The 27629-nt window shown below is 39.9% G+C and overlaps 1 protein-coding gene and 2 long non-coding RNA genes across 7 annotated transcripts in view, besides 2 other annotated features; 2 read left to right on the top strand and 1 right to left on the bottom strand.

The window, feature by feature from the left end:
• The window catches only part of InR (Insulin-like receptor), a 49074-nt gene that overhangs the window by 1824 nt on the left and 19621 nt on the right, over positions 1 to 27629 (top strand). For 2 of the 4 annotated variants that reach the window (NM_001144621.3, NM_079712.6), the window contains exon 2: positions 13925 to 14478. The gene's annotated coding sequence lies outside the window, so the exon portion shown is untranslated. Of the gene's footprint in view, positions 1 to 13924; positions 14479 to 25376; positions 25532 to 27306; positions 27528 to 27629 lie in introns of those variants that run through there. The other 2 variants (NM_001144622.2, NM_001144623.2) reach the window with 2 other exon arrangements.
• On the top strand, positions 1758 to 2478 carry lncRNA:CR44034 (long non-coding RNA:CR44034). Of its 2 annotated transcripts, NR_074040.1 has the most exons (2): positions 1758 to 1831; positions 1935 to 2478. It is a non-coding gene; the product is annotated as a long non-coding RNA:CR44034 (long non-coding RNA). The 2 variants fall into 2 exon arrangements; NR_074041.1 differs by having other exon boundaries at positions 1758 to 2478.
• Positions 5863 to 8434: a mobile genetic element.
• Positions 7454 to 7599: a mobile genetic element.
• lncRNA:Irar (Insulin receptor-associated lncRNA) lies at positions 22646 to 25148 on the bottom strand. Its single transcript, NR_074039.1, has 2 exons — positions 24922 to 25148; positions 22646 to 23786 (listed from the first exon to the last, which is right to left on the bottom strand). It is a non-coding gene; the product is annotated as an insulin receptor-associated lncRNA (long non-coding RNA).

Below are 27629 nucleotides of genomic sequence, written 5' to 3'. Positions count from 1 at the left end.
GTTGAGACTTTAATGACTTAAGTTGACATTAAAAGTGGGATATCCCTTTAAAAGAACGAGATAAAGATACACCCACGATTTACGGGCTTTTGATTTTGTGTTGTATCCGCAACGGAAGCAGATCAATAGATCGGGGGTCTGTGGGTGTACTGAAATAGTGATAAATGGGAAGATATTTCCCAAATAACTGGCGTGGAGATATTACGGGTAAGTGGTTTTGTGGGCGGGAAGGTGGAAAATGGGGAAATGTGGGGATGGGTCCGCTTGCTAATTAAAAAGCATAAGCACTAATTGGCGTGCCGCTGCGCTTGTTGTTGCTATTTGCGTTGCCGTTGAACTGCCCACTTGCTGTGCTCTTATTATATTCGCGTTATTATTGTATAATAAGAGAGAAATGCCATAAAAAATTGGGAGGTTGGGTTAAAACAACAGGCAAAACCGAAGTAGAAAAAAAAAACACCAGAGAATTGCGCATTTTTGTATTAATCATGCTATATTTTTGACGAGGCCCGAAGAATGTTGGCCAATGTATTTGTATTTGTGCGTAATTTATTTATTTTTAAATCGAGTTTGCCTGCCTGCTCTCTGTGCATTTGTGTGTGTGTGTGTGTGTGTGCGAGCATAAGTGCGAGTGTGTGTGCGTGCTGCGACAAAAATAAGTCGCCGCAATAACAAATTGCTGAAATAGAACCAAAATAAAGCAGAAGAACAGAAGAGATCTATAGAGGATGAGGCAATGACGGAACCCGGGCCAAGTTTGTTGTTGTTGCGCCTGCTTTTGTTTCTCTGTATTTTTATTATTTTATTTTTGTGCATGTTATTTCTGATATTGGCTTTTTAATGGTGTGGCTAAAAACCGGAAATTGTTTGTCCGGCTATTGTTGATGACGTATGACCATCGAGTTGTTGGCGGCTTTGGCGCATAATTTGGCCACACTAATTAACAGTGCCGAAACGAACAACAAAAACACACATGCCGCCACCAACACGAATGCCTTTTAAAGCGAGAAAAAACAAAAAAAATGCTCTGACCACATGTCTAAACGTAGCTGCGCGCAGGCCAGAAAGAGAGGGCACGATTGCCGAAAGAGAGTGGCCGGTGATAAGCCTGTATGTGTGTGTGTGTGAGCCGAGCGAGACAAACAGACAGGTGTCATTGACCTTTTTCGCTGCGAAACAGCACACACACACACACATTCACACAGCCAAACAATTTTGTGTGCACTTTTTTCAGCTGCGTTTGCTTCTTTTCCCTCTCCACCCTCTGCCCCTTTCGCACTCTTGCCCTGCTGCCGCTGCTGCTTTTTCTCCTTTGTTGTTGCTGCTGCCTTCACTGCTTATGCTGTGAACTGCTTGGCCTTGAACTTAGACGCGCGTCTTCTAATCGCTCCACACTCCCTCCGCTGCCACGCCCACACATGCATGCACGCACTGCGATGTTGTTGTTTTTGTATTTATTAATGGGACCAGGAATGGAGACGATTCGACATAATTAGTATGATAATTGAACGAAATATGTGTTTCAATTCATTCGTTTTATACCTTCCATAGAATTAATTTTCAATTGGTTTTAAAACAAAATTATAGTTTTCTGGTGCAATAGTATTAAATTTTTCTACTAATTTATTTAAGCGACTAGTTCTCAAATACAAGTTACAAATATGTATGCATGTACATGACCGATCACCAAGGTGATTGGGATCTCTCCTTCTTTATTGTTATTATTGCACTGAACAAGCTGTGCGTTTTGGATCATGCCCAAATTGGTATTAATTACGCAAGCCGTGTAGCTGCCATTTGTTTTGCCATTGCGAAATGCAACGTATTTGCAGTGAGTCAACTTGTTTTCGCTGTACCAGCCGCACTTAATTGTGTTTTTATTTGCATTCAACTCGCGGAAAATCGAATGAATCGGAATTGATTGTTCCAAGAAGCGATGCGAGGGCAGCCACAGTGATTCACATGGGGACTCGCATCTCTTAACCGCTCAACCCGCCATCCATACGTCCATCCAACTAGCCATCCATCCATCCGCGGCGCAGACATAGCCACCCACCACCCATCACCCATCATTATAAGCAGCTGCTCCCGAATCTTATCATGGGAAGAGGGTCTAAGGTCCAAGCAAATAATACCCAGCCGCAACAGCCATGGCAATAACAATAGTGCTGGCGACAGCGGGAACAAAAGTAACGCATGGAGCCAGCCCCTCCACGCGCACACTTGGAGCCAACAACACATGACATGGTCGACGTTCGTCAGCCGGTCGTATGACGAGAGTCTCCCCCGATTTCACCTTCCCTTCGGAAGTCTGCAGTCGCCTACGCATGAACCTCGAACATACTTACAAGTGCGGCCATGATAATAGAGATCTGACACATAAATAGTTCTTAATAGTTGGAACTGGAAAGGAAATCGTCGGACAGCTTGGTAATTGTGGAAAATTGTGTGCAAATATTAAATATTGTCTTTGATTTCATTACTACTTGACTTTTTTGTTTTTGTTTCGTTTTTAAAAACTTTCGCTGATCCTTAAGCCAATGAGTCACTGCAGAATTTTAGTATTTTTTCCGCAGCTGTGCACACCCATTTATTTCTCAGTGTGTACAATTATGGTTTTCACTATGTGATTTAAAGAACAGCAATAAGAAATGTATTATAGGAAAACTTAAGTATAATAAACTGCTGGTGCGAATGGCAACTAAAGCTACAGGAAACTTAGGGGGTAAGCTGTTCGACGTGGGTGGGTGGTGGTCGTGGTGGTGGTGGTGGTGTGGTAGTGACGGGCGGTGGACAGGCGATGACGTGGTGTTTATATGGTTACGGGATCTTGTGATCATTTTGTATGGGACCGTCTTCTCGTGAAAGTGTTTATTCGGTATCTCATTCGGCGACACACACACACACACTCCCACACACAGACATCCGATGAGAATACACCCACAAGAATCAACAATTGGCCAATGGCAAGTTGTTTGTTTTGATATTTTGATTCCAGATTATGGGCAATCTCTGCGGATGGTGAGTAAGGATTAAGAGCTTATCAAACTAGTTGTCCGTGATTAGCCATGTTACTCGCATGGAACAAGGCACTGATAATTATATGTGGGAATACATTGTATGACTAATAAAGAACATATTTACGTAAGCTTATGTAGCGATTTATTTAATCTATTAAATTAGTTTTGTAACAGGTATGTTACGTATTTCTGTACAAATGTAATAAATATATCACTTAATTAGCCGCAGATAGGAATTTAGATCTGATCCTACTTTTATGTAAGAACAGCGAATGATTTGTTATCTCCGCCTTTGCAGTAGAATTAAAATTGTTATTTTGACGTTTAATGTTTTGAGGAAATTTATTGGCAACCGCTATAAATTTTTAACGATTAAACAATTTGATAAGTATAAGTCTTTTAAGCTATGTATTTTGATTTCGTCACCAAATTATTTTTAAATATAATCTTCCATCATCCTTTTTTATCTGTACGAAAACCTCTAAAATCTTCCTTAAACCAGATAGTAACTAGACAAAACTGATCTTCTGTGTCAATGTCATGTTTTGTACATATTACGCATGATATTATTGTGGAAAAATAAATTTAGGTTTATGAACTTTTAAGCTTATTTAGGTTTTATGTGTTGTTGCCTATTTTTCACTGTAAATTCTTTTGAAACCGCAAAAAGTATTGTCGAATTCTATCGAATATCTCATGACTTAACGGACTTGATATTACCCTTTCCGTAATTTTAAGATCTTGTTAGTAGCAATATGAGCAACAAAGGTCTGCCCCTTAGTTGTTTTTATTGCCCGTTCTCCTTTTGACAATTTAATACTGTCTCTGTCGCTCAGATATGACTGTCTCGCTCCCACTGCACATTGTTTTTGCTTTTTCGGCATTTCGCTTTGCGCAGTTATTTGTTTTTCTTGTTTTGAAAGATTCCGTTTTCGTATTGACATTCGTTTATTATTTTCCGTTGCCAGCTTTCGAGTGTGTGTTGGTGTAATAAACATCACACGTGGTTGCATTTCTACGCATGCCGTCTCCCTCATGCGCCCACACGCTGCAGGCAACAGAGAGGGTGAGAGAGATCTTCTATTTTGTTTTTGATAAAGTGCGTGCTGCTGTTTGCCTTTTTATGGCGATGTGTGTGTTCGGCGAGTGTACGCGAGTGTGTGCTGTGGCGCTTGGAGCATTTTGCTTGTGTGCTGCTTAGGTCGACGCCGACGTCGCTGCTGGGTGGGTGGCTGCGCTTCGGTTTTGATACCCGTTAGATAACAATGGGTATGTCGTATTCGTTCAAAATGCTGGGTATAAATACGATAATATGGCTGTTCAAAACATATTACTAATGTATGTATGTATTGTGTATTTGTAGATTTAATTATTTAATTTCCTTAATGATTTAGTTAGGCACAATATGTTAAAGGCTGTTTTTTTTTTTTGCTAATCAAGCAATGTCTTGAAATAAACTTTTTTTATTTTTTGTTTGTCCGGGGTTTGCGGGTATCTCAAAGTCGATGCAATCTACCTTAGATTTCTTGCTTGTTTTCGCAGCTTTTGTATTGTATTTATAGTCATTTTCATAAACATTACGAGATAAGCCCGACGCCCGCTCACTTCTCCCTCTTTGTCCCCTCCTTCTGCTTTTCTTGTATTTTTGTGCGTGGGCATTTTGCGTTGCATATCTATTGATTGGCTTTGGATTTGCTGACGGCATTTCGCCTTGCTTTTGTTGTTTAGGTGGTCGTTGTTTTTACTTTTTTTTTATTTCAAGTTAATATGTTGCTCGTCGTTTTGCAAGTGTTTGTTTAGCTTTCTTTTCTAATCGCTGGGGCGTCAACAATGTTGCCGTTATTTTCGTTTGCCTCTTGCCTTAGTTCGTTCTTTCGCCCGTGAATGACCTTCGCCTGTCCCGCTATTTTATTTCGTTCATTCTACGATCGCTGATCTTGGGATTGCAGTTTAAGGATATATCAAATATGGGGTAGAGAATGTTTCCGGATGCATTTAAAATACATGTAGATATGGTTTTAACAAATCCATTTACTTACAGATTTTAAACTAACTAATTTTGCTATTACTTTTGAGAGTTTGGGCTATTCGCACCGCAACCGCTTAACATTCAGAGGTTCGCTTAAATCTTTATTCATGAATAACTTGTGCTCGGCAATTGCCTGTCACTTTGCTTTAATCTCGCACGTTGTCACCTTTACTTGAGTTGCTTGTTTTTGTTGTTTTTCGCATTTCCATTGAAGTGGAAAAATGAGTGAGGCCAGGAAACCTGAAATAAAACTTTATTTCGCCAATGATCTTGAGGCGTAGAGTTTTGCTCATTAAATTTTTACACTACGAACTGGGTTTCTTCCCCTCGGACCCTTTTAGTCATCCTTTTTGTCATCTTGTCTTCTCTTTCTTCTGCGGCGGCGGGCTGCCTGCCTTTCTTATTTTGTACAAAATGATGTGTACCCGGGAAGTTGTTTCCCAAGTGTTTCGTGGAAATTACAGGCCACAACTTCTTGAACTACTTCATCATGTAAATTGTAAACTAAACCCCGACTTCAACTCTCTCCCTTGTTTCGGTTTCTGTTGCCATCCTTATCCCATGCCATATGCCGTCTCTTTCCCTATGTTTGCCTGCCTCAACAACAGCCATCGAGAAGACATTTTTATGATTTTATTTTAACTGTACTCGTAAATTTAGCGATTAGTGGACGCGGTCCGCTTTTCGCTTCTTCTTCTTCTTGTTTGTTGTGCCTCTTCTCGAACACTGCCCCACCTCCTCCTTTGCCTCCTGCTTCTGACCATCTTCTCCACCCTCCTGCACCCCTCTATATACCACAAACTCTCGTTTCGCAGCTCAAAGAAGCTGGGGTCGGAAAAATCGAATTTTTGAAATTTGAAAGCTGGAATCGTTTGCCCATTTTTTGCCCATGTTTGCCCACCAATTAGTTTTTTTTGCCCACGTCCAGTTTTTGAGATATGAATTTTCGAAAAAGTTCGAAAATTTTCGAAAATCAAAAATTTCGCTTTTTTCAAAATTTTTTTTTTTAAATCGCAATAACATCGTTTGCCCACGTTTGCCCACCCTTTAGAATTTTGAAAAAATTTATACTTTAGAAAATATAAGGCTTTTAAGTTTACCTCGGTCTAATCAGAGAGTAAATCGTTTGCCCATCTCTTAAAACCAAATATTATCAACAAAAAAGGTTTGCCCAACCATTATTATTAGTTTTTATCGTTTGCCCACCCTTTAAAAAACCTTTAACAAAAATTTTTTTTCGATTGCCCACATTTAAAATACACCCAATTTCGTTAGCCCACCTCTTTAAAATAAAAATTTCCAAAAAAAACGTTTGCCCACCATTTAAAACTAAATAATTTCGTTTGCCCATCCTTCAAAATTCATTTTTAACGTTTGCCCACCCTTTAAAAATAAATTATTTCGTTTGCCCACCCTTTAAAATTTGTTTTTTTCGTTTGCCCACTCTTAAAACTAAATAATTTCGATTGCCCACCTTTTAAAACTAAATAATTTCGTTTGCCCATCCTTTAAAAATAAATTATTTCGTTTGCCCACCCTTTAAAATTTGTTTTTTTCGTTTGCCCACTCTTAAAACTAAATAATTTCGATTGCCCACCTTTTAAAAGTAAATAATTTCGTTTGCCCATCCTTTAAAATTCATTTTTAACGTTTGCCCACCCTTTAAAAATAAATTATTTCGTTTGCCCACCCTTTAAAATTTGTTTTTTTCGTTTGCCCACTCTTAAAACTAAATAATTTCGATTGCCCACCTTTTAAAACTAAATAATTTCGTTTGCCCATCCTTTAAAATTCATTTTTAACGTTTGCCCACCCTTTAAAAATAAATTATTTCGTTTGCCCACCCTTTAAAATTTGTTTTTTTCGTTTGCCCACTCTTAAAACTAAATAATTTCGATTGCCCACCTTTTAAAACTAAATAATTTCGTTTGCCCATCCTTTAAAATTCATTTTTAACGTTTGCCCACCCTTTAAAAATAAATTATTTCGTTTGCCCACCCTTTAAAATTTGTTTTTTTCGTTTGCCCACTCTTAAAACTAAATAATTTCGATTGCCCACCTTTTAAAACTAAATAATTTCGTTTGCCCATCCTTTAAAATTCATTTTTAACGTTTGCCCACCCTTTAAAAATAAATTATTTCGTTTGCCCACCCTTTAAAATTTGTTTTTTTCGTTTGCCCACTCTTAAAACTAAATAATTTCGATTGCCCACCTTTTAAAACTAAATAATTTCGTTTGCCCATCCTTTAAAATTCATTTTTAACGTTTGCCCACCCTTTAAAAATAAATTATTTCGTTTGCCCACCCTTTAAAAATAAATTATTTCGTTTGCCCATCCTTTAAAATTCATTTTTAACGTTTGCCCACCCTTTAAAAATAAATTATTTCGTTTGCCCACCCTTTGTAAACTGTAAATTACAAGATTGGCAATCGGAACCAATTTTTGGTCTATATAAACCCAGAAACACCTGTGCGTCTGCACGTGTTATGTAGGCAGATCCTAAAACTAGGAAAGTGGCACGTGTTTATATGGTGGGCAATAGAATTTATTTATTCTTAAGATTTTAGGATGGGCAAACGAAATTATTTAGTTTTAAAAGGTGGGCAATCGAAATTATTTAGTTTTAAGAGTGGGCAAACGAAAAAAACAAATTTTAAAGGGTGGGCAAACGAAATAATTTATTTTTAAAGGATGGGCAAACGAAATTATTTAGTTTTAAAAGGTGGGCAATCGAAATTATTTAGTTTTAAGAGTGGGCAAACGAAAAAAACAAATTTTAAAGGGTGGGCAAACGAAATAATTTATTTTTAAAGGGTGGGCAAACGTTAAAAATGAATTTTGAAGGATGGGCAAACGAAATTATTTAGTTTTAAATGGTGGGCAAACGTTTTTTTTGGAAATTTTTATTTTAAAGAGGTGGGCTAACGAAATTGGGTGTATTTTAAATGTGGGCAATCGAAAAAAAATTTTTGTTAAAGGTTTTTTAAAGGGTGGGCAAACGATAAAAACTAATAATAATGGTTGGGCAAACCTTTTTTGTTGATAATATTTGGTTTTAAGAGATGGGCAAACGATTTACTCTCTGATTAGACCGAGGTAAACTTAAAAGCCTTATATTTTCTAAAGTATAAATTTTTTCAAAATTCTAAAGGGTGGGCAAACGTGGGCAAACGATGTTATTGCGATTTAAAAAAAAAATTTTTGAAAAAAGCGAAATTTTTGATTTTCGAAAATTTTCGAACTTTTTCGAAAATTCATATCTCAAAAACTGGACGTGGGCAAAAAAAACTAATTGGTGGGCAAACATGGGCAAAAAATGGGCAAACGATTCCAGCTTTCAAATTTCAAAAATTCGATTTTTCCGACCCCAGCTTCTTTGAGCTTCGTTTCGCGTGCTTCACGCGCCCAGCGCGGCACTCCATATACCACATATCGTGTTTTTATACCCTTTAAAGGAGTTGTATAGAAGTGGTGGAGAGGCCTTTACCATTGATAAAAAATTAATATAATTGCGTTAGATTTATGCTGTTATATTAAATTCTTGGTTTATTTGAGCACTTCTCTTTAGAAGTTCTGTTCTGATACATCCCCTCAACTAATAAAAGCAATATAATAGTGGTCAGAAATACAATATAAAAATAATCTATTCATTTACCTACATGTTTTCTATACCCATAAACGTTTTAATAGCAAAGGGTATTCCCAGCTTCGTGATACAAAAGCCATGCATGCCAGCACTGCTGCTGCGGCTGCTCCTTTTAGCCATTGTCGCTGCTGCCGCCCCTTTAACCGCTCCACAAACAATGCGACTGCGGCACTCCACTCAGCAGACAAACAGACCGTGGGACATGGCCAGCAGGAGGCGGTGGCGGAGAAGGGCCAGAAGAAAGGCCGCCGTCTGGCCAAGAGCGCTCCACTCTTGTCTGGCCGGGTCGGTCGGTCCGCATCCCCCGAGCCTCTGCAAAGTCCCCCCTCTTCTACGGCGGCACCCACTTTGTGTCACTGACTGTCTGCTGATGTTTGCTTTTGCAACATTGTTGCACAAGTTTATTTTTAGACACATTTCCATGATGTTCCGCTTTTTTGTCCGTCTGCCACGCTGACTCTGCACATTGGCCAATGGGCGTTGGATCGGATCGGATCGGATCGGATGGGTATTCTTTCAGTCCCGAATCGCAATCCTTGGAATTACGGCTGCCACAGAAATTTTGCAAAGCCGAGAACTTCGTTTCCCCTAATTGACTGCCCCTAATTGAGTCCAAAATGTCTATAATTAGTTTGCAATCCAGTTTGGAGAACTTTAAAATTGGCAGTCACAGGAAATTCGAAGACGCTTTTATCTATCGACTTATAAATGTACATATTTTTAAAATCTTTAGGTTACAATTTGATTTTTAATTGGCACTTTACTTAAATTTCTATTTTGCCACGTAAAAACTTCCTAAAAAGTAAAATAAAAGCATTTAGTACGGGAATCATTTGTAAAGATTGCGATAGTTTTGACCTAAGAAAAGGTTTAAGAAATCGGTTGTAAACTGGATCTTCGTAATTAAAAGTGTTAAATGTTGTTCCAAGCTCAAGTTACATTAGATAACTCTTCTTTTTCGAAATAATTAAGTTTCACCGAAACTGAACCCAGTGTGCTTTGACTGCATTTTAGTTTCCCCTTTTCTCTGGCTTTTTTTATCGCTGCTACCGCTGCCTTCTTGTTTGTTTCTGTTTCGTAAGGTAATTCATTTTGGCTTTTATTTTTATTTTCCTTATTTTTGGGGGCCCGTTGCCGTTGCTGAAAATTTATGTATTTATAAGCTCCCATACATAGGCGGTGGCTTAAATTTTTAATGGTTTTTTAATTAGGCGGCGCCGTTTGATGATTCGTACTCCTTCGTAGTCGGACCTCTTTTGCAACACACCCCTTTCTCCTTCATTAGCAGCTCATTTACGAAACACGAAGCACTAAACCCACAAAAATTTATTGACTAAAGTTGTCCAACAAAATCCTCTAAATGAAAACTTTGCAGATAATAGTTGAAGATATAATATGAAATATTCCTATTACAAATGGTAATAGTTTTTTCTTTTTATTTTTACTTCATATATTTTTTTGTTTGTGTTCTTAAATACTTTTTACAATACCACTTGTTTGACCCGAGACTTCAATCAAAATTAAGCATTGTAACATTTTGTTGTGGTTGGATAATATGCCTTTGATGTCCCGGTTTAAAGCAGACAGAGTGTAAACACTCGATTACAAATTACAACCACTACGACTGGAAACTACGGACTACAACTGGAACTACGTCCGCAGTTTTACAACTTTACAACCGCATGTGTAGTTTTTTATTGCAACCCATTTGGGCGACGTTGCCGCTTCCGTTTTCTGCCTCCCCCTCTCACTCCTGTTCTTCTTCTCCTCCTCCTGCTGCTTCCTACTTTTCCTCTTCCTTGCCGCTTCCTCTTTGGGCCGTATTACGAGGTGCCTGCTAGTATTTTTTGGTAGTCACTGTACCACATTGCGCCGCAATAACAACAAAACAACAAAAACACCAGCAAAGGGCCAACGACACCGACATTTTCTGCACTCCGTACTCGCGCACACACACATAAAACTCCATCTTCCTCTCTCTTTCGTTTCCTCTCTGTCGCACGGCCACATGCGTTTTTGGGGTGTGAGCGGGACAGTCGTGCGCCTCTTTTTCCATTCATAAGCGACTGCGTTTTGCGCTCGTTGTTGTTGCTGTTGTCTCTCTGCTGGCGCTTGGCAAAAAATATTTTTAAAAAGTTATTTGGCGGCCTCCATCTGTGAGGAAATTTGTTTCGTTTTTTTTATGTATCTTTGAAGTATTTGATGCTCTTTCCTTTTTTTCGTTTGCAGTATTGTTTCTTTCCTTAGTGAGATTGCAAAGTTACCGCCCTTATCACACATACAGCCTCCGGGTTTTTCGCACCGTACGTTTATACGTAAGCCATGTAAATCGTGATTTATTCATACCCAAAACAAACACACAGCGCTTATAAGTGAAATGCAATTCACGAATTCGTGGTGTTTTTACTATAACATTGTTTGTTCAGCTTTCACTGGATAGCAGTTTAGGGTTATCACAAAAAAAAATGAATTTTTAATGTGTTTTAGATGTAAAAATAACAAAAAGAAATTATCTAGAAATTTTTACATTTCATTTACATACGCACGCCATCTGGGAAATGCAATTTATAAATAATAATCATAATAAAATTATTGACAAACAGTTAATTCGTTTGATCTCGTATTCATCGTAAACTTCAATGAGTTCTTAAACTTTACTTGTGCATAAATAGAACGATTTCAAGCTTAAGCTCACCATAAGGACTAAAAATATCCTATTGAAATGTAATTTCAAATATAATTTCAATAGGATATTTAATAGGATATTCATTATTTATATTGAAGTTTGATTGTGCTTTTTGTAGGAAAATATTTTTGCATGGCATGGACGCACTCCTCCTACGCAATTTCCATTCGACCTCATCCCTTTCCACCACCCCCTTATCATTACCAAATTCTCCTTCCTCCTTTTGGCTATCTGCAGACATGCGCTCTCCTAGCTCTCTTACGCTCACTCTCTCTCTCTCTCTTTGTATCCACAGTTTGCGCGCGCTCGGTATGCCTGTCTCTTTCTGTCTGGCCGCCGCCTAACTGCGCTTGCACTTTGTTGTTGTTCTTCGGGTTTTCGTCCTGTCTGCGTGTTTTTATACGCACTGCGCTTTAGCACGTCTATCCGCAAAACAAAAAACGGTTGTGTAAAGGGGGAGAGAGAGAGAGAGAGAGAGCGAAGCATGCAGACGCCGACGCTGTTCGCCTCTCGCTTGCACTCGCGCCGGCCGTTATTAGATTTCAGTTTGTTTTCGTCCCCATTCGCATTCGTTTTCACACATTGCGCTTCGCGTCATTTTTCGGGGTCAACGTCATTTCGAGGGTTGCCGGCGCTCTGCTTCTGCCGGCGTCGGTGCTGCGCTTCTTGCACGCCTGGCGTTTTTTCTTTATTTTCCCTTTTGTTTTTCGTTTTTGTTGTTTGTGTTTTATCTCTCTCGCGTGTGCAAGCGCTCTCCCAGTGTTGCTCTCCCAATTGCTGCTGCAGCACATTTTTAATGCCGGCCTGTGCGAGTGTCTGTGAGTTTTTTGAGTGTGTTGATTTCTTGTCTTGACCAAAATGAATTTTTGGTTAAATATGCGGAATCGCAAGCAGAATAAAGCTAACTCTGAAGCCAATATTTATTCGTTTGTATTTATCCAAAAGTGCACAAGCCAATTTTTTTTTGTTTTACTGTATATTTACGGTTTGACAGAATAATTTGTGGAATGCTTTTGTGCTAATCGTAATTTACATTTTTGGTGAAAAATAGTAGAGTTTTGAAAAATATTGCTGAAATAATTGGAATGAAATAAAAAGAAAGATATAAAAAATAAATTTATTTTATACTAAATTTATCAGCCCAGCTTAGACCTGTGTTTTTTAACAATGTGGAGCTTAAGAGCAATACCCACTGTAATGCTAATAAGATGCATTAATCCGAAATAAAGCATCTAATTTATTTATTTATTTAGCTTTAGTTCAGCAGTTTTCCATTTTTTGCATTTCGCGTGCTGCACACAACACCCCACGTGACCTGTGGAGTGAGGTGGGGAGCGGGCTGCGGTGGAGCGGTAAAGCGAGAGAGACGCTGTATGTCTGGCCCCGTTTGATGGGGCAGGGAAGGCAGGGGGTGGTGAGCGGCAAGCACTCAAGAGGGGCGTGACGGCAGCTTTTTGATGCTTGAACTGCGCTTGTTTTTCTTGCTTTTGTTGTTGTTTCTGGCGCAGACGGTTTTCATGCCCATTAAGTTGTAAAATCAAAGGATGTGTTAGAACAGTACATTTATTTGCAACCATTAAAATTTAAACAATAATAATAGTAATAAAAAAACAAACAAATTTACATACATATAAATACAATTTTAACTTAAATATCAATTCTAGGGAATATCAATTTTAAACACAAAATATAAACCTATATAATATATATGTAATATATACCGAAAAATTATACATTTTGCTAATAGTTTGCATATGTAGAACACTTTGGTAATAGTGAAATTTTTTAAACAGTTATTTACGCAATTATTGAAGTATAACATCTTAAGCCGGCTAAGAAAAGGTATCAAAAATGTCATTTCACTATTCCACACTTCGGTTACGTTGAGTTTTGTTCTTTATTTTTCGGTTGCACTTTATATATTTTATATATGTACTTTAGCTGTTGTTGTTGTTGCTCTTTTAGAAAAAGGCGTGGCCCATGAGTGGCAACCAATATCTTACTATCTTTTTTGCCATTCTTGAGGCGGTGGTGTTGTAATAAAATGTGGTTTATTGTTTGATAAAGTTTTTCCTTAAATTGATAATATATTGTTTATGTTATTTTTTCCGCTTGGCTGGCAAATTTGTTGTTGTGGCACTTCTAATGGATTGGCGCGAAATTTGAACGTTTCAGTGCTGTTGGTCTCTTTGTTTCTGGGTGGGGCCAAATGGATATTGCTGCCAGAATGAGAGTCTAGCATAAAATTATGGATATTCAGGTGGATTAAAGTGGCACGAATGCTATTTCTCTTGGCTTTAAGTGATTCAAAGGAATTTGTTAATTGTATAATGGTTGCACTGCATTTGTTGGTTGTTGGGTTGACTGTACTTTGTTGCAAGTTCGAGTTGGGAGGGGCTTCTTTGGCAAGCACAAGCTGTAAACTGATTGATACCGTTTTTAGCTTAGAAATTGCATTTTGAATATATGTACCTATTTGAAGGCATAAATCTAATTTGAATATTCCGTTCTCACCTAATTTCTCTAATTCTCCCATTTCAGATCGGCGACGACTAAATGCATGATTGAGATCACGTGAAATGATCATCGAGTGCCGCGAAGGTGTGAAAGTAAAAATCATGTGAAAAATGTGAGAAAAAGTGTGGAATGCTATGTGACAACAACCACAAATACTACTTGCAAACAAAAGATCAAGAGAGCAGCGAGGAGAGCAACAACAACATCGAGAGAATCAAGAAAAATGATAACCTAAATAAATCAAATTGCTAGTCAGAAAAAACAAACAAACAAACAACAACAACAACAGAAACCAGGGAACTCAAAGCCACAGAAAGAGAGAGGAAAATTAAGTTATAGAAGTGATCCGAATTCCGATCCCGCGTGCATTTTCTCCCCCAATCTCAACCTCTCTGGTCTACGGGTTTTTCCCGAATTTACAATTTTCGGGTTTTCTCTTGCCACCGAAGAAAGCTTTCGCCACAAGCTGGAAAGAAAGTGCCAAGGCAGCAGTGAAGAAAAATATTATCGAAACGTGTTTGAAATTTATAACAACAAGGAAAAGCGAGGGAAGGTGTCATTCATTGTTCTCGACCAAGGTAAGTTGCATTTCATTTTTTGTTTCCAACGGATTACAGTAAAATAGCTTGGGCTTTACCTTCTTCAAACATTTCAAGTATTGCTAACAAATGTTATTAAACTTTTAGCATATTCTTGTTGAAAGAAAACAAATTTCATTCAAAAATTTGTATTCAAGAGTTACGTAAAATCCACTTGCATATATATAAACGTAAAATTCCATTACGATTTTCCAAGAATTTAAGAGGCAGAAATCGTTTGGAAAGTTCCACTGTAGTTTTGTTTGTCCACATCTATCTCTTTCGTTGTGCTTAATTTGTGTCACATTCCAATGAGGTTGAACCAGAAGGGGACGCTTTGGAATTTTTCCTAAGAAATGTATGCTGTTTTGATTGTCAATGGGGAATTTGTGAGCGAGTAGTGGGCTTCTCCGCCCGAAAGATATTGAAAAAGGGGAGTAGCTCCCCTGGTTCCGGATATATCATCCCCAGCTGCCACATTCACTTTGGTATTTCCGCATGGCCCAGTTTCCAATAACTCGCTTACAATAAATACTGGGTAAAATGGGATGGAGCAAAAACTAAAACGGAGACCGGCCAATGGTGCGGGGTAGTGGGGGGAGGGGAACGCGTGAAAAGTGGGCGGACGGTGGCAGAAGGTGGTGTTAAATGGCCTCTGTTTCTGAATAATGTGTAACAAATAGCGCGTCTGTCGCAACAACAACTGCAATAATAATAACTTGGCAGCCAGCAAAAGCTGTAGCAAGAACAACAACTGCATAAGTGGAGAACATGGGCGGATACAGGGGGTTTAAAGGGGGATTTAGGACCCCCCAACCCACTAAAATCTGAAACAAAATGCTGTCTTGTAAAGCGATGGATGCTACGACCAGTCACTGCTCTTGGTTCGATTTCATATCCTTAACAAATATGTATGCTTCTGAGGAATTGCAATCGTAAATAAGAAGGCGGTTTACGAGAAGGTGTCATTCGTGATTGATTTATTTTCGAAACGTTCCTATGGCACTGTGGCCATATAGCTTCTTACATATATGTATGTTGCTTATAAGTTGGGGTTACTGAGTAGGTTCCGTGGGGGAACACAAATCTCCAACGGACCCGAGAAGTGGGCGGGTGGCAAGTGAAGGAGGCAACCGACCGCATCAGCAGAAGTTGAAGTAGAAGTAGCAGCAGTCGCTCAATTGCACACTCACCGTCTGGGCATTTTCACAGTTTTGGAGCAGACACACTCGCTCACATGGGAACCACTCTAGAGACGACGGTTGACGCCTTGCGGAGTGGAGGCCAGCAGGGAGTGCGGTACGACGGGGATCTATTAGTGTGTGGCACCATGTGGCATGCGGTATGCCAGTGCAATTGCACAAACATTTCTATATTGCTCTAATGTACAATGTATCTCTCCACGCCTCGTGGTTGTCGCCGTCTCATTGTGGCTGTGGTTGGTTTTTCTGCGGTGGAATCGAGTCGGGCCGGAAACAGTTTCAATTGGAAAGGCAACCTGGCCGAAAGATCTGTGCTCTGGTCACTGATAAAGCCATAAGTGGCCTCCATTCATGCGAGTGCAGCTGAAATGCTACAATGAACTCATTTGTGTGAAATGCAATGGAATGGAATAAATGAAAAATGAAAGAAATTGCCATGCATATTCGAAAGTCCAACTAATTACTCAATTGTTTTAAATTTATTTTTAAAATCTACTATTGGTGTGCATACATTCATATTAGGCTATGATAATACTTACTTTATACTTAATCACGTGGGGAGAAATATTTACGAGTCACTTTGGGGAAATCGATTAGCTTTTGCTGCTAGAACAAACCGTTTGCAGTTTATTTCCCTTTATCAAATGTGAAAAATCACTACCCAAGAGCCTTATGCCGGTGGGAATCCCTTTTATTATCAGTTTAGTTCGCCTCCTTCGCCTTTTGGGCGGGAGTTATGTGTGGCAACTGATAATTTTTCCCAGGCTCCCGGGGGAAGACTTTAATGAGTTGAGTAGGGAGCCTCCTCCTACACGGACCCACCAGATCCATTCGCATTCGCACTGTTGCAGTCTGTTGCTTTTTTTTTCGCTCTTCCATTGGGCTCGGTTTGTTTTGTTTCGTTTTGGGACTTTAATGGCCAACTGGTTGCGGTGAGCACGTGTTGCCTGTCAGTCATCCATCCAGCCATCCAGTCAGTCAGTCAGCCAGCCAGCCAGTCAGTCAGAGCCACCCAGACGTTGATTGAGATAGCAGACTGGTTCTGTGAGGAGAACCGGGGGTAAGGGTCCATGAGGGGCGTCTCAGGGTCTCAGAATCTCGGAGGCTCTTCTTTTTTGGGGGCGTGCCCCTCGCTTTGTACCACTCGCCACAGACGCGCACATTCTGTCAGTTGCTCAATTAGACGCACTTCCGCTTTCCCACTCGCATTAGTTCTATATTTATTTCCGTTTTGTGCGTGTGATTGATGGCCGACTGCTGGGCAATGATGTAATCAGAAATTAAAACGGAAATGAATACGAAAAAGTGACGAGAAATGTGGTGGACGTAAATAATGTCGCGAATAAGATTGGGGCAATAGAAACTCATAAGAGTGCTCTTCCCCAATCGCCTAGTTCAATCGCCTTGTACTAAGTGAAAACAGAAGACCGAATTTCCTGTTAGGCATTGGTTTTCTTTCCGCTTTGTTGAACTATTTGTAAGCGAAGTTCAATTAATACGTTTATGATAATTTTAGCGTATATAAATTCAGTTCAGTGGCGCCTTAAAGAGAACTTTTGGTGACCCGAAAAATTTTATTTAATCCTGTTTGGTTTAAACGAATTCAAATTTTCAAAAATGAGAGTTTCATGTGTCAGAAGTGTTTTCAAGACTTGGCTATCCTTTATGAGCGCTAATGTCCGGAGACAGTTAATATGCCGTACCGTTTTCACTTCCCCTCGAGGCACTTTCCCTGACCCTCCCCTTCCAGAATTTTCTTCTTTTTTCCGACATGCTTGTAGTTGTATCCAATAAACTAGTAGCAACAGCTGCAGCCGCAGACGACAATCGCAATGCGAAGGGTGTAAAGTGGTGCTGCCACATTCCAATGTCTGTAGCTGTTTCTCTTCCTTTTTGTTGTCGAGAATGCCGGAGATGAAGAGGAAAACGAAGATGAAGTCGATGAAGCAGCCGCAGCAGCAGCATTAATCGTGGCATCATCTCATCGACACTCTCCATGTAAAAATCACGTTTCATGTTATGTGAACGGCGCGTGAATAAGTCGAAGTCCAGAGTTCGAATCACGAGGGAGAAAGAGACGGCCGCAAGGCAAGCGAAAGAGACGGAGAGAGCAGCAGTCTGCGAATGCGATCGAGCTGAAAATGCAGACTTAATTCGCCGAGAGTGAGAATTTTTTCGTTTTGTCTCGGAATGTGAGCTTTCGCGTCCAGACCTAACCCCAATTCGGTTTAAATTTGAGGAACTTTGTGGCATTGTCATCTGTAATTGCAGATATCGTATTCTTGCTTATGTAATTTATTACTAATAGGCTTAAACGTGCAGTAATGAAACCTTTTCTTAAGTTTTCAAATTTGAAGTCATCTGTTTTTGTCTTACCTTTTGATTGAAAACGATAATAAAATGTGTTAAATTTTTCATTGTAACATAATCATAAACCATGGTGCTTCTTTATTAAATCATAAAATACGAATATGTAAGTTTATTCTCGTAAACCTGTTTTCGTTAAATACCAAGAACCATCAGTGAGAACCATAATATTAAGGCGACTTTGTAACCGATAGGATAATTGAAAGACGGAGCTTGCTGTGCAATTAACACAGCAAACGTTAAATAGTTTGTACTTGATGAGTTATAATGAAAAGATAGGGCCATAAATAAGCATACTCCATCTGTCGTTTAATTTATTTTCATTTTTGTATAAGTAATCGACGGCGGTAACCCCTTCAATGACAATTTGTTGCCGCCTTTCGCTGTCCCAACTCCCGTTCATTAAAACCAAGTTTAATGGCCATCAATTAATTTACAACAAGCTGACAATGGCGGGAAAGAGACGGCACGAGTGTCATACTTTATGTGTGTCATTAGGGTGCATTTTGAGTTATGCACCTAAAAATAAGAGAGCTCAGAAACACAGAAACCGAAAGACTTATGGGTATAAAGCATTTCCGCATTCCACAATGGAGAGTCAGCGAAACAAACAAAAAAGGAAAAACAGAGACGGGCGCATGCGCAACTGTTCCTGAGACAAAGACGGATAGAGGAGTTAGATAGAGAGAGAGAGAGGGAAAGAGAGAGAGTGTGGAGAGGCATAGAGCTAGAGGGAGAGTGTGAGTGCGAGGAAGGGAAAGACCTCGACCCACACTCGTGTGGCGCCCATAAAAACGTCATCGTTGCACATAAAACCCGACAGCAAACAATGCAGCTTGCCATTTGGCTGCCGCCGTAATAGTTTTTTAATTGCTCACAAAAGTCGTCAAAGTTCGTCTCCTCCACCCATATACATAAATGTATATTTACCACAAGCATAACCCGTACAAGGTAAAGTCGGTTGCTCGTTGCTCGTTTGGGCCCATTAATCACTTGGAGTGTAGGGAGGAGGCTGGGGCAAATAACGCCACCAGGTTAAAGCCAGAAAACCGTTAAGCGTATGCAACAAGATCGCCGCTGCCGACGCCGCCGCCTGTCTGCCTCTTGGAGATCTCTTAACATATGCGCATATCATCCAAGACCCCTGCTTTATATATGTACATACGAGTGCTTGTGCAGAGGAAGCAAAGAAACGATCTTGTTATTGACATTGACAATGTCATTGGGAGGCTGTGGGAGGGAGCAGCAGCAGGGAGGGAAAAGCTGTACAATCTGTACCGAAAGCTTGATACCCTACTGTACCGATTTTCACTACGATAACTTTATAACTTCAACTAACGGTAGGGAACAAGATTGACATACATATAATGTAATTTTGACATGGCAAATATACAATAATGAAATATTTATTTAAATTCTCGTAAAACCGCACGACCCACTGAAAGAGCAAACGGTGCAAACGTGTTTGTACCCCTTGTCCTCACCATATTTCTATCGTTTACTCCTCTGGGCGCAAATAAGTGACCCTGCTTAATTTTTAGTCTGACCTTTTAACTTTTACGGTCCATGCAAGGCCATTTCGCCACCTATCACCTGAATGCGAACGAGGGTATGCCAGATGGTGTCATTTTTCAAAAGTTATGTTTGCTTAAAACTTTTCCAACTCGCCTGTGATCTTTAATTTTATAGTGGTTTGCATAGTAACTGCAGTGGATGTATTGTTTGGAGATCGCCGGCGACATTATACGATAATGGGCGACACATGCGCATAATGACCCGGCTGCCGCTGTAGTTGCTATTTTATTTTTTCCTGCCGGCCAGACAAAAAGGGGTAAATTGTGAAACAGCGGGAGGGCGGGAAAATGTGCGGCTGGGAGTTTAGATCGGAATGTTGTTTATTGCATTTTCAGCTAAATGTCGCTGAGACGTTGTCGCCGCCCATTGGAAACATCAGACTCTCAGACACACAGATACAGATACAGATACTATGCATAATGACTGTGATTTTGTTCCACATGCGAGCTTGTGTTTGCTATTGGCATTTGGAAAGTTAGCTGTTCTCTCGGCTGGCCGCTTTTTATAGCCTAGCCCGCAATCTGCAGCCAGCTTTGTGTCATTGTGCCCGTTTCTGGATTTGACATTGCAGCTTTTTGCATTTTCATGCATCCGGGATGTGGTGATGATAGTCTCGATGCTGCTGCTGCTGCTGATGCTGATGATGATGATGATGATGTGATGGCGATTACCATGGCCATTACACACTATATATGCAGTAATGATAATGTCGGTTTCGGGTTCGGGTAGGTGCGTGTGCGCTGGATTCCAATGGACCAGCATTTTTGCGATGCCGTTTTATGATTTATATTTTGGACCTGAACATCTTAAACTTGAAGTTCTACTACCTTATTATTTTATCACCTCATTATCATTCAATCTCATTAGATAATAAAAAGAGTTTGTAAAAAACATATGGATGATATTGTTTTAAAAATAAGCATTTGGCCAAGCTTTAAGCCACCAACTCATGAGTCTTGAGTCTGACAGTTTTCGTTGCCAATCAAGCGGCATTTGCCAAATGTGCAGACACAAAGAAAACGTGGCCCAAATGGTCCCATGACCGAAAATACCAAAATACACGCTCACACCGCAATTCATTGAGTCTGCACTGTACAGATGGGTGTAAGGATGTATATAAAATGCAATTACAATTACAAATTGAAATGCACAACAGATGACGCCGTCGTAGCGACGGGGTCGTCTCAAGATGTTGTACATATAGAATAAATTGTTTTTGTTTTTCTCTTATATTTTTCTTTTGCTGGGCACCACGTCTGACGAAATTCAACGCGGCATAGGTGGGCATGTAGCGGTGGAAGGGGGGTGGCAGCCCACTCATGACGACGACCCACGAGACTCGCAGAAATATAGAAAAGCTATTCTGATTTTGCCTCATTGTCTCGTCGTTGACGTCGCTGCTGTTGTACCACTATTATACCACTTACACTATCTTTAAGGGGTATTAGCAATATTCCGAAAAAAAATTAAGAAACCGGAAACTTATGCTAGACTCATTGAAAAACAATCGCTGATCTGGTTAAACTTCCAATGTATAACAACAAGCTAATAGGTGAAAAATTGGCAAAAGAATGAATGTCGATGTTGAATTTAGTGCTTAGGATATGTATCAACTTGTGTAGTGTTTTTTATTGGTACAATAGACTGTGGTCAATTTGTAAGGGTATTTAGAATTTGCACTGACTTGCCCCTCTTATTTCATGTTGTTTTTCGTTTCGCATTCAACGAAGCGCTAATTTTTTCGCCATCCGACGGCGCTTGAGTGGGCGTCAAACCGCCCACTTTCCACTCCATCTTCCGGCAATCCGAGCCCCTCCGTGAAACTTTCTGTCTCGATGGCGCAGGAAAATGTTTTTAATTACAATCATTAGAATGAAATTGATCGTGAACTGAAACACGAAAATTAAATTAGGGAAAGGCGGACGTGCATAGACCACAAACTGCACCTTTAGAGCACGTCCAAACCTCCGAATTCTCCCCACTGTGATTTCAGTGGGGACCTCATTGGGGGGACGTTGCGTCGGTTGTCTCGTGTTATTTATTTAATAGAAATGCATTTTGCTATTTTTAATTTTCTCTTTCAATTTTACACCCCCGGCGAATGCATGTTAAAAATAAACGAAAATTGAAATTATCTTTTTTTTTTTTTGCATTGCTGGGGGGAAAAAAGTCCTTGGGGGAGTCGACTACGAGAGTTCATTTCGTGAAGGGGAGGAAAACCGTGAAAAGCAGGCCAAAGGTGAAAGGACTTTAAAGGAAAGGAAAGGACTTTTCCATGGCAGAGGAAAAGAAATGCGACGCAGCAAATTTATGTTGTCTTCAACGGAAATTTACAAGATCCGTAGGCTGTTCTCCATTTGGAATTCTTAATTGCTTTGACGTGACTCAGTCCGGATCCAGTCGTATGGAATCTCTCTGAGTCTTCTGACTAATAAGATTCATGAGGTATTTCGATTTGAAAACCACTTTAGGCCGTCATCGATTGATCACAGTTTGGCCGAAATGACATCAGTTTCCACTGACTAAACGCGATTTTAATAACACGTTCCCAAATGAAAAAGATTAATGATGCATGTTGTGGAGAGATTTTTTTTAAAATCTTTGAAAATTAAAAAACTTGAAGAGTGAATTAGTCCAATGTTATGATTCCTCAACGCAATGATTTTTATCTATACACTGTTTTCTTTTATTTTTTCTTGTATTATAATATTTAACCCGCTCCTTTTTAAAACGCGGAAATCCCATATAGGCCTTGTCAAAATGTTGATCATCAACTGTTTGTTTTCTTTGCATAAACAAGTTTGGGCCGTGTAAAAGCACATTTACATTTATTTATTTCGGTGTGAGGGTAGCAGACAACCCTTGTCGGACCCCGAAGGCAACCCCTTGGCAACAACCCGATCCATTCCAATCCGTCCCATCCCATCCCAAATCCAACCCGTCTACACGGATCTTGTGATCTGTCATTACAAGCAGACGAAAGCGAAAAAGCGAAGAGCCTGAGACGAAACTGTGTGTTGTTTACGTTTTATGTAGATTTATTTTTGCCTTGCAACTTAAACGCACAGACATTTAAATTTAGCCGCGGCGATCATCTAATGGCCTCGTCCGTACACAAAAGCTGCCCATCCCGCTCGCACCTCCGCCCGGCGGTACCGGTCACGGCAATCTGATGCTGATGCTGCTTCGCTGTGGCTCGGCGTGGTGTGGATGGTCTGGTGTCTGATCGTCTGCCCTGCACTTTTTACACTCGAAAAATCTTGGTGCTCATTGCTGTAAAATTATTAAGTTCCCCAAATTCGGAGTTTTTCTTTAGCTTCTAACTATTCGTAGTATTTGATGAAATTTGGTTGGTCAAAGGCTCTTATAATTGGATAAAAAATTATATATATTATATTATATGAAGATCCGTATCTGTATCTAGATGTTGGTAGCTCCTAAATCGGATAGATTATTAAAATTACACCGCTTCAATATATTTGAATAAGTCCTTTATACATTTTTTGGGTATTATAAATGTGTTGCCTTAGATATTTGAAGGATGCTTCTTTGCAAGTGCATGGCACACTGTTTTGTCCGTCCGTTAGTTCGCCTGTCCGTCCGTCTGTCCATTGTCTCCGTCTCTATCTCCACCGATGTTCTTCTCTGTCTGCGTGTCACCCGACTGTCTCGCCCAAATGTCATCGCTGCACTAGCTCGCTGCGGCGCTCTTTTCGCGTTGCACTGTTGTTGTGCCCGACGCTTGATGTGGCATAAAAAGTGTGATCGATGTAAATCTGGTGGTTCAGCTGTCGCTAGCATTTGCTTTCCCCGTGCGGATCTTGTGATTATATTTTTATAGGCAAGGATATGTAGTGGAAAAAGGGGTGGGGGGGTGTCAACCCATTGAACCCACCACATTGCGCTCCAGTTCACCACACTCCAGTAGCTCCCTCTCGCTCTAATCTGATTTGTGGAATCAAACAACTGTAAACCCAGGCTTTGGGCTCTTTCTCCGTCCTTTCTCCACCTCCTACTTCCATCGCAGATTCTCCGGATTGTTCGGCTTCTTCTTGCGGTTGGCTTAAAAATGCGTGCGTGTGGCTTTTTTTGTGCGTGATCTTTGTCGCATTGAGCTACTTTACGGATTTGCCTTTGTTATCGATAGGTTCGCCCGTTCAACCCCTAAGATGTTTCGAAAAATATGGGGTACTTTAAAAATATTTGAAACCAATTTAAAATAAGAAATCAGCAACTTGGGGGAAATTAATTAAAATTAATTTTATGTAAAGAGGTGCAATAATTTAGTAATTATAATGACATTACAGTTTTAAGTTTATGCAAATTCATCAATAGTTTTTGTTGATAATCAGAAAATTATTCTGTTGATTGTTTATTTCGATTTTGTTGTTATTACACTAATTGTTGTTTATTTGTGTTTTTACATTTACCAGACACTTCTAGTCGCTTAACTTTTTATTTTTTGCCTATGGTTCGTTTTGTATTTCTATTTCTTATTACGACTTTTGCGCTTTGTTGCTTTTCCCTATTTGTTTATTCAATTCCGCCACTGATACCGGTGTTTTTGTAGTTGTTTGTGCTATTACGTATTGTAAAATTGAAAGCGTCTTCTGTGTTTTTTTTTTTGTGTGCCCGCTGCCTATTTGTTGTCTAATTTATTTCTATTTCTACGCCTATATGGTATGTCCCCAGATTGAAAAACAAATTACCATAAGTGTCGTTTTGTAAGTGTTATGCATTAATTGTAATAGAAATATTGCTGTAACGCTCAAAAGCAAAAGCATCCACACAATTAGGAGATTTCTCCGCAGTAGTTGTGCTCTTCAAACCAGCAAAGTAATCAGTGCTCATCTCCCGAGAGAAAGGAGATGCATTAATTCTTCTTTTTCTTCTACGAGGAAATGCGAGAGTGCGGCTTTGTAGAAATCTTGCGAGAATCTTTTTTTAGTTTAAATCTTAGAAAACTGCAAAATTGATTTTATTATAGAGTTCCTAGAAAGCTTGGCAAACAATTGGATAGTCATAAATATTAAACACTTGACACAGCTTCTGAGAATCGGGTTTTAAGCATAAACATTTACATGGCTTCTGTGAAGTATAGTTTCTTGTAAATGTAAAATGTTGTGTTTTATCAAATAATGAATGGATGACGAATTAAAAATGGTTTTCTCTGTCGGTATAAAACTTCTGTGTTTAAATGTGGAAGAATATCGTTTACCGATTAAAAATAAAGTTATTTTCTTGAGTGGTTTTAAAATATGCACTGTTTTTTTTAATTATTGTTAATTTGTTTTCTTACCCTTTAAGCACATATCTATTTTGTAAAACAATTTTTTGTCTTTGTTTTCCTTTGGTCTTGCTAGTTTAGCTGCGTCTGTCTGTCTGCCTCGTCTCGTCGCGAATCTAGGTGTTTTTGTTGCTAATCTGGTTATTTACTGTACTCTAGTAGTTGCTCTTGTGTCTCTCGTTCTTGTTGTTTTTGCTCGGAACTGAACTGGAGCTTTGAGAATCGAGATTTCAGCTTCGAGAGACCGAGACTGAGACTGGATGGAAATGGAAACTACTGGCACTGTTTGGGCAGCTATTTCGAAACCGCTCTCGTTTCATTGTTGTTTGTATTATTATTACTCGTTTTGCTGTTGTTATTTGGCAGAAGCAAGGAATAAAGGAGAGGAGAAGAAGTAGCAGATGAAGGAAAAACAATATTGTGTCTTGTTTATTGCTTTATTTGCGGCGTTTTGCTCTTGATTAGGTTCTTTTGTGCCTCGCACTTTGCTTATGTAGTTCTCCCCATTCTGCTCCAGTGTGTTGTTATTGTCGCTGTCGTTGTTTTTGCCGCTGGCGCTTTCGCTTGCATGTGTTGGTGAGCGTATCTATGTTTGTAGCATTGGCGCACGGGCGGGCATAAGGTAAATGTGAAAACAATTTAAGCGGAACTTAATAGCTAAACAACCATTATAACTCGGCGGCCTTTTGTTGCTGTCTCTTGGCAATTTTTCAGACGCTTGTAAAAACATATTGCGTTCTATTTTGTGCTCAGGAGGCCTGCTGCGTTTTCTCTCCAAGCGCCTTGTAATACAGTTGACCTTCGGTAAAGGGTATAATTACTTGCAAGCAATTACCAGTTATAATCCATCAAAATCATAGTAAGATAATGCAAGTTAATACTCAAAATGTTTTCGACTTGTTCAAACTGTCCCATAGAAACTTTTCAAGTACAACTGAATTTGGCTAGAAAATGACACTTCTGAATGTTTAGCGGCGCAGTTATCTTTGTTGTTTCGGGGTTTCCCTTTGTTTTCCCTCACTTTTGTTTCGCCATGCACTTTTCCCCCGAGCTCAGACAATTGCGTCGTGCAGCGCGCCTTTTTGGCGCCCCACACAGACAAAGGCGCACGCACACACTCGCAGGCATTTCCGTTACGCTGTCGAAATCAAATCAAATTAATTCATTAAGCCAAATAAATGTTTAATAAATCATAACAAGAAAACAAAACAAAACCGAGAGCTCTGAGCTGTTAGCTGAGGGAGAACTGGCGAGTCGAGGCGCGGAGAAAACTCGAGCGAAAATCAGTCTGGCGCCTATTTTATGAACGGTTCAATAGCAAATGTCAAATTTGACAAGCGGCGAGCAGAAAAAAAACGCGGCAAGCAGGAAAGGAAACAGATGAGGGGGCGCACGAGCGAGAATCTCAACTGATAACATGCAAGAACGAAAATTTGTGGAAGGGGAAGGCGGTGGAAATCTTTTTCGGACGACGACCATAGCTTGTTATTAATTAGCTTGACTCTGTGACTGGCCCGTCAAAGTTGTGATTCAGCTCGAAAGATACAGCGAACAGCCGACAGATGGGAATAGATGAATGGGCTGGCGAAATGGAGGGGGTTTCATGGGTTGTATTGTGGTGTTCCCATTACCTACCGAAAAGGGGAATATTCATTCAACAAAAATGGGGAACATTTGTGGAGTGAGCTCTGGGCGATAAGGCGTCTGATAAGGTGAGCAAATATAGAACTTATTTACTCGCCGTCAATAGGTAAATACGGCAAAACCTCTCTAACCTGGACGTACATCTCAAAATGTACGTCTTGGATATATTGGAATTTAGTTAAATCTGATTCCATTTGAGGTAGTAGTCCACGCTAGCCAAGCTGTACTGTCGGTATGTGTGCCAACTTCAATTTCTGGCGGTCTTCGTGGGGGAAATCGGGGTCCCTGGGTGTGAATGAAATCGAATCCAATAAGTACGCGGACAAATTTACTCTACTCACGCCCGTTATTCCTACGTGCGTGTGTGTGAAATTCATTGATAACTTGAAAATGCCAAATCAAATAACTCACACATTCGCACGGCTACAAGCACACTGGGAAATATCTTGTGCAATGCATTCCAACAAAATAATTGGGCAATGGGGAGCGGAACGTATCATAAATAATAAAAGTGGGCAAATAAAGCGTTAGCCAACCTACATATGTACGTACAAACAAGTAGGAAGACTAAGTAAGGATCGGGAGGGGAAAATCCCCTGTCGAGATTAGGGAGGAAAGCTTATCAAATCGGAATTTATATGAAATGTTATTTCTGTTATTGCCGCTGACAATTATTGTTGTTTACTCACTTGCATACTACACACGCACACCTCGCTCACTCACTCACTCACTGACTTACACACACACTCACTCACACGAATCACGGGCGTCCGTCCGGGCACTTGAAAATGTCATTGCACACAGAGAGAAAAAAAGGCGCGCGCTAAATACTTCATTCACTTGATTCAAGCTGCTTGTCGTTGGCGTTGTTGTTGCTGCTGTTTACGCCACTGCATTCATTCACACATGTGCCGCACGAGAGCAGGAGAGCACGAGACGGAGAGAGAGGCCATGAGATTGGGCGAGCAAGCAGTGCAAGTACCATGGGATCGACAGTTGTTGCTTTTCGCGCCTTTCATTCAATAAAAACACGGCACATACCACACACACACACACACACACACACACACACACAC

Source organism: Drosophila melanogaster, chromosome 3R (assembly GCF_000001215.4).
Source record: "Drosophila melanogaster chromosome 3R".
NCBI classification, from domain to species: Eukaryota; Metazoa; Arthropoda; class Insecta; order Diptera; family Drosophilidae; genus Drosophila; species Drosophila melanogaster.
The sequence above is the reverse complement of the archived record's forward strand: the minus strand, read 5'-3'. Positions and strand labels throughout refer to the sequence as shown.